We start from the raw sequence: 9,904 nt of genomic DNA, 5'->3' as shown, positions 1-9,904 counted from the left end.
GCGTCTTCCTAGTGCGGAGGCAGTACTCCGACTCCTCCGCCTCGCAGCGCTTGATGTACTGATCTGCCTCTTGCTAGCGGATGCGCGCGGCCGATCTTGCCATTTCGTTGGGCGCCCACTGGAGCTCCTCGTCGGTGGCACGCTAGAGCTTATCGGCCCACCTCCACGCCTATGACCTTCCTCGCGAAGTACCCGTCTTTGTACACCTCCTCGGCACGACGACCTGCCCACCCCCAAAGCTCCGCCGCCTCCTTTCTCCTGGCGGCATCACCGGCTTCACAGGTCGCCTGGTACCTGGCTTCATCCTCCGCTATCTCCTTCTTGAACGCCACTTGTCTGGCTTTCTCAGCCGGCGGCAGCGACTTCCACATACAAAGATTGCACTGGCCCCAAAACCAATCCAAAGTTGGGGGTCCGACGCAACCTCGTCAGGCGGCACGTAGGGGTCCTCATCACTGCTAATCGAGTGAGCGTCCTCGGGGGGGGGGGGGGGGCGGCGACTCCTCGTCGGCGCGTGGTCAGACCGGCGGCGCCATGGCAGAGATTTGAGAGAGAGAGAGAGAGGGCGAGCGAGGGGAGGATGTAGATGAGAATGCAGGCGGGACGAGGTGAGCAAGGTATTATTTATTGGCGGCCGGAATCTAGGTCGACGGGGACAGTACACACGCCGGTCACCGGAATTTACGAGTACTGTAGTTTGAATTACACACGATTCTCGCAGCAAAATCCGTGTGTGAACATAATAGTGACGGTTTCCAATACAGAACCGTGTCTGATTAATGATCCCCGCCACTCACCTACCAAACCTCGAGCCGCGAGATAGAGTGCCAATCGTGTGGGGGCTGGTTGTCTTGCCAGATATTTACATTTTCTTTTTTGAACACCAGATATTTACATCGTCTGATGATTTTTTAACTCAGACACAAGTACATAAAAATATGATTTTTCAAACCGTTATGGTTAGGCGGTTCATGTAGATGTAGTTCAAATTTAAATTACGGTCATTAAATGGTTAGAAAATCACTTAAATGTCTTTAAAAGGTCAAATGACCCCTGAATTTTTCCAAATTTTCATATGACTGTTGTATTAGTGCACGTTAAACGTAGAAAAAAATTTGAAGGCCGTAACAGGAAGCTATCTCCCGTTCGTCATCAAACATGCATTGTTCCCTCTCGGAACCATGAACCTTCTAGTGAGTTGCTCCGGTTTGTGAGGGGTGTGTGTCCAAACTTTCGTCAAACAGGCCCATTTTTTTACCACATCATCTTGGTGGCATGACATTAAATCAAACAAGGTTTCATGTTTTTCTGATCATTTTTTAATTTTTTTTGAATTAAAATGCCATGGCACTCCATGCATGTGCCCATGCCTTGAGACCAATATGTTTGAAAATTCCTTCTAATTTACTACAGATGGAATTAACTCGCACACAAGTACACAAAAATATGATTTTCAAACCGTTTTGGTTAGGCGTTGCATGCAGATGTAGTTCAAATTTGAATTACGGTCATTAAATGGTTATAAAATCACTTAAATGTCTTTAAAAGGTCAAATGACCCCTGAAATTTTCCAAATTTTCACATGACAGTTGTATTAGTGCATGTTAAACGTAGAAAAAAATTTGAAGGCCGTAAGAGGAAGCTATCTCCCGTTCGTCATCAAACATGCATTGTTCCCTCTCGGAACCACGAACCTTCTAGTGAGTTGCTCCGGTTTATGAGGGGTGTGTGTCCAAACTTTCTTCAAACATGCCAATTTCTTTACCACATCATCTTGGTGGCATGACATTACATCAACCAAGGTTTCATGTTTTTCTGGTCATTTTTTTTTATTTTTTGGAATTAAAATGCCATGTCACTCCATGCATACGTATGCATGTGCCCATGTCGTGAGACCAGTATGTTTGAAAATTCCTTCTAATATACTGCACAAGGAATTAACTCGCACACAAGTACACAGATATGATTTTTCAAACCGTTTTGGTTAGGCGTTGCATGTAGATGTAGTTCAAATTTGAGTTACATCATTAAATGGTTAGAAAATCACTTAAATGTCTTTAAAAGGTCAAATGACCCCTAGAATTTTCCAAATTTTCACATTACAGTTGTAGTAGTGCACGTTAGACGTAGAAAAAAATTGAAGGCCGTAAGAGGAAGCTATCTCCCGTTCGTCATCAAACATTCATTGTTCCCTCTCGGAACCACGAGCCTTCTATTGAGTTGCTCCGGTTTGTGAGGGCTGTGTGTCCAAACTTTCGTCAAACATGCCAATTTCTTTACCACATCATGTTGGTGGCATGACATTACATCAACCAAGGTTTCATGTGTTTCTGATTTTTTTGGAATTAAAATGCCATGTCACTCCATGCTTATGTATGCATGTGTCCATGTCGTGAGACAAATATGTTTGAAATTCCTTCTAGTTTACTGCACATGGAATTAATTCGCACATAAGTACACAAATATGATTTTTCAAACCGTTTCGGTTAGGCGTTGCATGTAGATGTAGTTCAAATTTGAATTACGGTCATTAAATGGCTAGAAAATCACTTAAATGTCTTTAAAAGGTCAAATGACCCCTAGAATGTTCAAAAATTTCACATTACAGTTGTAGTAGTGCACGTTAGACGTAGAAAAAAATTGAAGGCCGTAAGAGGAAGCTATCTCCTGTTCGTCATCAAACATGCATTGTCCCCTCTCGGAACCACGAGCCATCTAGTGAGTTGCTCCAGTTTTGTGAGGGTTATGTGTCCAAACTTTCGTCAAACATGCTAATTTTTTTACCACATCATCTTGGTGGCATGACATTACATCAACCAAGGTTTCATGTGTTTCTGATTTTTTTGGAATTAACATGCCATGTCACTCCATGCTTAATTGTTTCATAGCCGTTAGACCAATATGTTTGAAAATTCCTTCCAATTTACTGCACATGGAATTAAATCGCACACAAGTACACGAAATATGAGTTTTCAAACCGTTATGGTTAGCTGTTGCATGTACATGTAGTTAAATTTCAATTACGGTCATTAAATGGCTAGAAAATCACTTAAATGTCTTAAAAGGTCAAATGACCCCTGAAATTTTCCAAAATTTGAAATGACAGTTGTATTACTACTACAAAATTTCTCGTTCATTTAATACACCATCCGTTGCCACTTTACTCCAAATTCGTCTTTCACAGCTAATAAAAAATATCTACTACATCACACACAGTTGTTTTCTAGGAACCATTTGCGATGAAAATATCTGGGTCTATTTAAGTCTCCCTCCTTAAGCTTCGCCGACTCATCTGCTCCAGTGCCGGCAACCCCCAAATCCACGTATCCCGATCCCCATTCCCGCACCCCCTTCTTGCAAAGATGACACCATGGAAATGCTTCATGAAGGCCCGTACGATGGCCGCGTCCCCCCCCCCCCCCCCCGAGCGCGGCCGCCTGCGCCGAGAGTGCTGCCGCATCCGCATTGAGCGTCTGCGGTAGCCGACAGGGCGTCTGCGGCAGCCGACAGGGCAGCTGTACCAGCCGAGACGGCCGCAGCTGCTGCTGGGATGGCGGCTGCAAACGCTGAGAGCGCTCGAGCTGCCGTCCGTGCCGCCGATGTCGCCCTGGCCTGGGTCGAGGCCATCCATGCCATGATTGAGGATGCACACACCAAGATATTCCAGGCCACCTCGGAAGCATGCAACCCACGTCTGAAAAGGCGGCGGTGGCCATGAAGGACCTGCTTCCTCATGAGGCATCTCAAGCGGGAGCTGGAGATGCAGGAGGCGGCGGAGATCAAGGAGCGCCGGGAGGAGGAGTTGCGCATGGCCGAGGTCGAGGTAGAGAAGAGTCTGTTCGTCGAAGAATCGGCGGTGGAGTACCAACGCGAGCTCTGGCGCAGCCACTACTATGAGTACTACAACCTTGAGGGCGGCGCCGAGGACGAGGATGCGGTCGACTTCAGCAGGGGGGACGCGGAGTCCACCAACGGCGGCATGTCACCAGGACAAGTCATTGATGTCTCATCTCACACCGGCGATGCATAGGCCGCCGCGCCGGCGGATTTGTTAAAATTATGCATACTTAGGCTTTGTTATTAATGCTGGTCTTTTGTTAGAGCAATGTTTAGGTCAACTGGCTCTGTTTAATTACTAAAATTGCTCAATTCAGTAAGTGTGGTCTGTCTGCTGTACGCTCTTTTGTGTGCCCAAATTAGCAAGCGATGTTAAATTATGCAATGACGTACCCGGTGAAATTTCCACCAAAATTTGAATTATGAAACTCATCCCATGCACGTAAAGCAGAAGAATCGTTTGCGATGCACACAATCGTTCAAAGTGAATGGTGCGGCAGCACCGCGCGCAAAGTTTCCCTCCGCATTTCCAAAATTTTGGCCTACCGCCAAAATATCTACCCCGCCCCCTTTTCTCCCCGAGCACAAGTCACATTTCCCCTGTTTCCTCCTTCCTTCCTTCCTTCCTTGCTAAGCTATAGCCGCTTCCTCGCTCTCGCAGTCTCGCATCCTACCGCCGGGGTCGCCATGGTCTTCTTCAAAGACCTCTCCAGCGGTTCCTCCTCCGGCGACGACTCCTTCACCACCCGGGTATGCCTCTCTTCTCTCTCTCTCGGGCTATGACTTGGAATGAAGGATTTTTACCCGGCGGTCGATTTGAGTCATTTCTTCCTCTTGTAGCTCCCTAGGACCATCAGTGCCAACGAATGGAGCGGGGTGGCTGAAGATCTATCTGCTTGTTGTCACCATCAACCTCCATGCGTGAAGCTAGTTGCGTTTGATTCTGTGGACAGTGGGAGGAAGTTTCTGCATGTGTAGAGAAGGTTAGACCCTCTTTCGTTGTTACAAATCATTTGTTAGATGTGATTCAGACACTATCACGGTCCCAACCCATTCATACCACACCTTCAACCAAATGCATCCTAAGACAGTGTCACAGTTTGTACCTAGTATCTTAAATTGTTGCCATCTCATAAGCGGTGCCATTAGAAAATTATTTGGCACCGCTTCAGCAGTTTGTGCAGCCAACTTTGGTCCACACATCCGAGCAGCCAAGCAGTAAAATACTAAATCTTTATGGCACGAAGGAACTGGGCGTCGGAGCAACTACGTGCTTCGGAGTCCGGGTCCCTGATTTTTTTCCGCTGCATCGGGTCGCCAGTGCAGGGCACCGGTGCGAGATGTAGCAACAGTTGTCTTTACCCCAGTTTTGGCATACATAGTGGAAGGCCTTAGTGCTATTAGTTCTATGTTACTAAATTTGTGCATGTACACACCTGTTAGTATCAATTTGCTGTCATCCAAACAGTGTCGCTATGCTGTTGCAGTTATATTTACCTCCCTCATAAAATGTTCAATTTGTTATTTATTGTACATGAATAAGAACTTGTAGCGTCGTTGTAGTTAATTTTAGCTTTTGATGTTCCAGAATTTGGTTGTTGTCTCAGTACCAATTATTTCATTTGCACATTGATATTTTTGAGAAGATATGTCATAATTAACATGTTTCTTCAGTTTTTCAAAATAAGCATTGGAGATTTTCTATGTTGCTATAAACCCATTTCCCCTACGATTGTTACTGATCTACTTTTAAATATTATAGGATGAACGGAAGTGTTCTTACTTGGAGTGGGTTGAATCAAAGTGGCCACAGTCTTTGAAGATGTGCCTAGCGAAGCTCTGGATCATGTATGAGGAAGAGAACAGACGTAGGCTTAGAGAAACTGTTGTCAACGCTGAAGAATATTTGAAGATGCGGTATAAAAAGTTGAAGGTGGAGAATGAGCTCAGATTTTTTAAATCAGACTTTGCTAAGATGGTGTTGGCGAAGGAGGAGGCACTTTTCCAGTTGGCCCGTGCAAAACAGGTTCTTACTGAACTAAAAGCAGAGGTGGATAAGACGAGCCTGGATGATCTTTATTAGGGAAATGAATATATTGTTCTTATGAAGTTGAACTAGCTATATGTTGTACTGTGCTGTTTTCATGTAGCTACCGTACTGTGATGTTATAATATATTTATGTGCCTGATATGAAATTGGCAAACAGCTGTTCGATATGAAATGTGAATTTGCGTAATACTGGAATTATTAATTGTAAACTAATAAACTTGCTAAATGTGTCATGGACCTTTGCAAGCGGTTCTAGCAGTAAAAGTGCTTGCGATGGATATCCCAAGGCCACACAGTTTTCTTCATCAAATCGTGTGTGATATAGTTGATAAAAGCAAACAGTTAACCAAGGCAGACCGTGTGTGATAGTTACACCTTTCACACACGAGCCTACACATAAAACTGTGTGGGATGTACGTACGAACGGAAACGTTTTCCCTGGATTGACTGTGTGGGATGTACATAAGAACGGAAACGTATTCCTTGGATTGACTGTGTGTGATATACATACGAACGGAAATGTTTTTCTGGGCACCGTGTGGGATGTACATACATACGGAAATGATTTTCTCGGATTACCGTGTGGGATGTACATACCTACGGAAATGATTGGGTTTCGATGCCTTGGCCGATCACACACGGCCCCAGCCTGGGTCCCAGGAGGGCCTATCCCCGACGGTTTCTAGGCCGTGTGGGAAGGGCACCCTATCACACACATTCACTTGGCGATGGTTCCAAATGTCGTCGCGGAAAGGGTTAAAAACCGTTTGTTTAGCACCGACACGTACCAGTGAAAGTACACCAACAAACAGAAGCATCATGATTATGTTGATGGGAACTAAACCAGGATACCCGAGAAAAAAAAGCATTTCTTCATTTAACCAGTGATAGTACTATTAGATTAGCAACAACAATATGAGCATATGGACAATAACCGCACAACCACCATGTAATTTTAGTCGAAACAACATGTATACGTCCACTGAGGCATAAACCATGACATCTTTTCGAGTGGCATTTCCTCTATAATAGTAGGTGATGTTGGACTAGCCGACGAACCCTAGCTACTGTACATGGGGAGCTGGGGAGTAGTCGCATAGAAGAAAACCCGCATGCAGCGACCTGGGGAGCTGGACCAGTACAAGAAGTTATACCTTAGGTGGGCGAGATGTTGCTTAGGCGGGCGGGCGGGATCTGCCCACACGATGGCAATGAACAAGGGCGCGGAGGACCTTCGTCCGTGCCAGCACCGGCTCCGAGAGGACGCTGCGCATCGGCTTCCTCCATCGCCGACGGCGACAACGTCAACGCTGCACCTGCTCACCTCTCGCAACGGACGGGATTCGACCGGATCTGTGACCACCTGTGAGAAGAGAGATAGAGTGGACACTGTCGTCTTGTTTTGATATGGAGAGGGTGAGAGAGCGAGAGGCGATAAACCCTACCAAACAAGAGGCTATATATACAATGGAGTAAAAAAATCTCTCCATAGCAGTGGTTTTAAATAGAATACGCACATTCCCGAAAAAAGGAAACGAAAACTGGCTGACAATTTTTTTAACGTACCAAGAAAGAAAACTCGATCAAAAACATGCCCCCGCTTCCAGGTCGCGAGAGTCGTCGCACACACACATAGACATAGTGTCGGGGGAAACGACACCTATGGGATCCCCCAGGGAATCCCTTCTACGGTTGGCGGGGCATGGAGTTGCGCAAAGAGCAGGTCTACCGATCAGCGCGAGGGGATTTTTACCCAGGTTCGGGCCGCAAACGACGCGTAAAACCCTAGTCCTGCTTTTGTGTATATTTCGTGTTGTTGAGATCTTGAACTAGCTGCGGTGCATGCCCAGTCCAAAAAGTCCGAATCCTTCCACAGTACTCCTCGGGCCTCCTTTTATATGTCAAAGGGGTCGCCACAGTGGCACACAGGAGGTGGAAAGTATCTACAGTGTACAAGTTTATCGCCTGGCACGGTTGGACAAATGCATTTAATGCGCCGCCTACGTGGCCTCTTGTTTATCGGGGGCGGCAACAGAGCTCGTCTTGTCCGTCGCCGCCTCGCCCTGCTTCGACGGGCGTCCAAGCTGATGAGGCATGCAGCGCCATGCTGGCTGGCTGGTTGCTATGCTGGTGCGGTGACAAGGCCTTCATGAACATCTGCATGCCAGCACGCATGTGCTTGACTAGTTGGCCTAGAAGCTGCATGCTGCCACGCAGGCGCTTGCCTAGTTGGCGGGATGGTTGCCGCATCGGAACGACCGCGGGGCAGCGAAACGTTGATGGGTGGGGGCCTAGCCGTGGCCCCGTAGATGCCCCCGGCAAGGGTCTTGCCGGGGTCTCGCGGGCGTCCCCGGCGAGGACCCTGCCGGGGGTCTACGGCCGTCCCCGGCAAGTATCTTGCCGAGGGTCTTCGTCTATCCTCGGCAAGGATCTAGCCGAGGGTCTTCGCCTGTCCCCGGCAAGGATCTTGCCGGAGGTCTTCGTCTTCTGGTTTCTATCTACACCCGCAGGCCTTTGGTCTTCACAAAGATCTTCATGCCACCACACGGGCGCCCCTAAGTCTTGGTCTCGACGTTATCGATGGTGTCAGAGCTCTCAGGCTCAAGGATGGCGGCCTTGCTGGTATTGGGCAAGTCGCCCCGGCAAGGCTCTTGCCGGGGCTATGTAGGCGCCCCGGCAAGGGCCTTGCCGGGGGAAGTCCATCTTGCCCCTTTGCTCTTCGCGCCTATGGATTGAGTACTGCCTTGGCAGTCTCATACCTTTGATTCTTCTGCCTCGCCAAGCATTGCCGCAGGCATGGCTACGACTGCCCGTGCACAAGTAAAAGGGGTACAGAAAGGCCCCTACTTTTGTACACCGACAGGAGCCCCCGGGCCTGGGCCACAGATAAGCGTGAAGCATTGTTGGGCCAGGTCTAGAACGGTGCGCCAGTACGCATGGTAGAGTTTTATCCTCCTTAGTCGCCAGTTGCGCTTCCCCATGACCCGCATTGAGTGCATGACGTGGGGGTCGTGCGTGGAATGGTCGCAGCACACTTGCATCACCCTGCGGTTAATAGTAAAGAGGTAGCCCGCGTCTTCTCCATAAAAAAGAGGAAGTCGTAGGGGCGCGACTCATTTACAAAGTGTACTCGGGTCGTGGCCTTCATGGCGCCCGCGCCCCATGATCACGGGGTGAAAAACGGTCGTCCCACTTGTCTTCTTAATTTCGGCCCACCCGCCATGTGTCCCCCATGCCTCAGAGAGGGTAGGTGGCAGATACGGAGGGCACGTGCCTTATTGCCAAGGCGGGAAGCCGGGCGTTGCTGATTGGAGTAGCGGGTCGGTCCTGATTCCCTGCGCCTCTGGCGGCCAGATTGGTCGAGTGGGGCGGCCACCCTCAGGTTGGGGGGCCGAGCCCCGGCCCTGCCCCTCTATAAAAGGGGAGAGGGACAACATCCTTCTGCATTCATCTCCTTCCTGCTTGGCCCCTTTCTTCCACTCGCCATGGTGAGAGGGTGCGCCGGCGCTCCAATGGCGGCGACGAGGGCTTCTGCTCAACAGTGTGTCCCCGCTCCTCCGGAGCTCACGGCAGCGGAGCCCGCTGTGAGAGGAAGAGAGAGGGGCGAGGCCGAGGCCGCCGTGGCGCTCGGGGGAGAGGAGGATGGGGCGGCGCACCGGCCACGCTTCTGCTAGCGGCTCCCCCCAATGGAGGGCCACGTCGGAGACCAGCCCCGCGAGTTCTTCATCAGGCTGTACAAGCCAGTGTGCGGTCACCTCTGCCTCCCCACTCCGTTCGCTCGGGAAATGGATCTCGACTCACCACAGCCCTTGAGGCTGCACATGAGGGGCTGCGGGAACGGCGGCATGCGGGTCGACGTCGACTTCCCCGCCCCTCACATCATGTATCTCCGCCGTGGGTGGAAGACCTTTGCCCGTGCCCATAGCCTGTCGGAGGGGCACGTTCGCCAGTTCAAATTAATGGAGAATGGTCTGCTCTCCGTCAAGGTCTTCGGGCACTTGGGAACCCGCTTAGGGT

The sequence above is a fragment of the Aegilops tauschii genome, chromosome 2, assembly GCF_002575655.3.
Source record: "Aegilops tauschii subsp. strangulata cultivar AL8/78 chromosome 2, Aet v6.0, whole genome shotgun sequence".
Taxonomy (NCBI): Eukaryota; Viridiplantae; Streptophyta; class Magnoliopsida; order Poales; family Poaceae; genus Aegilops; species Aegilops tauschii.
This window is presented reverse-complemented; position numbering follows the sequence as displayed.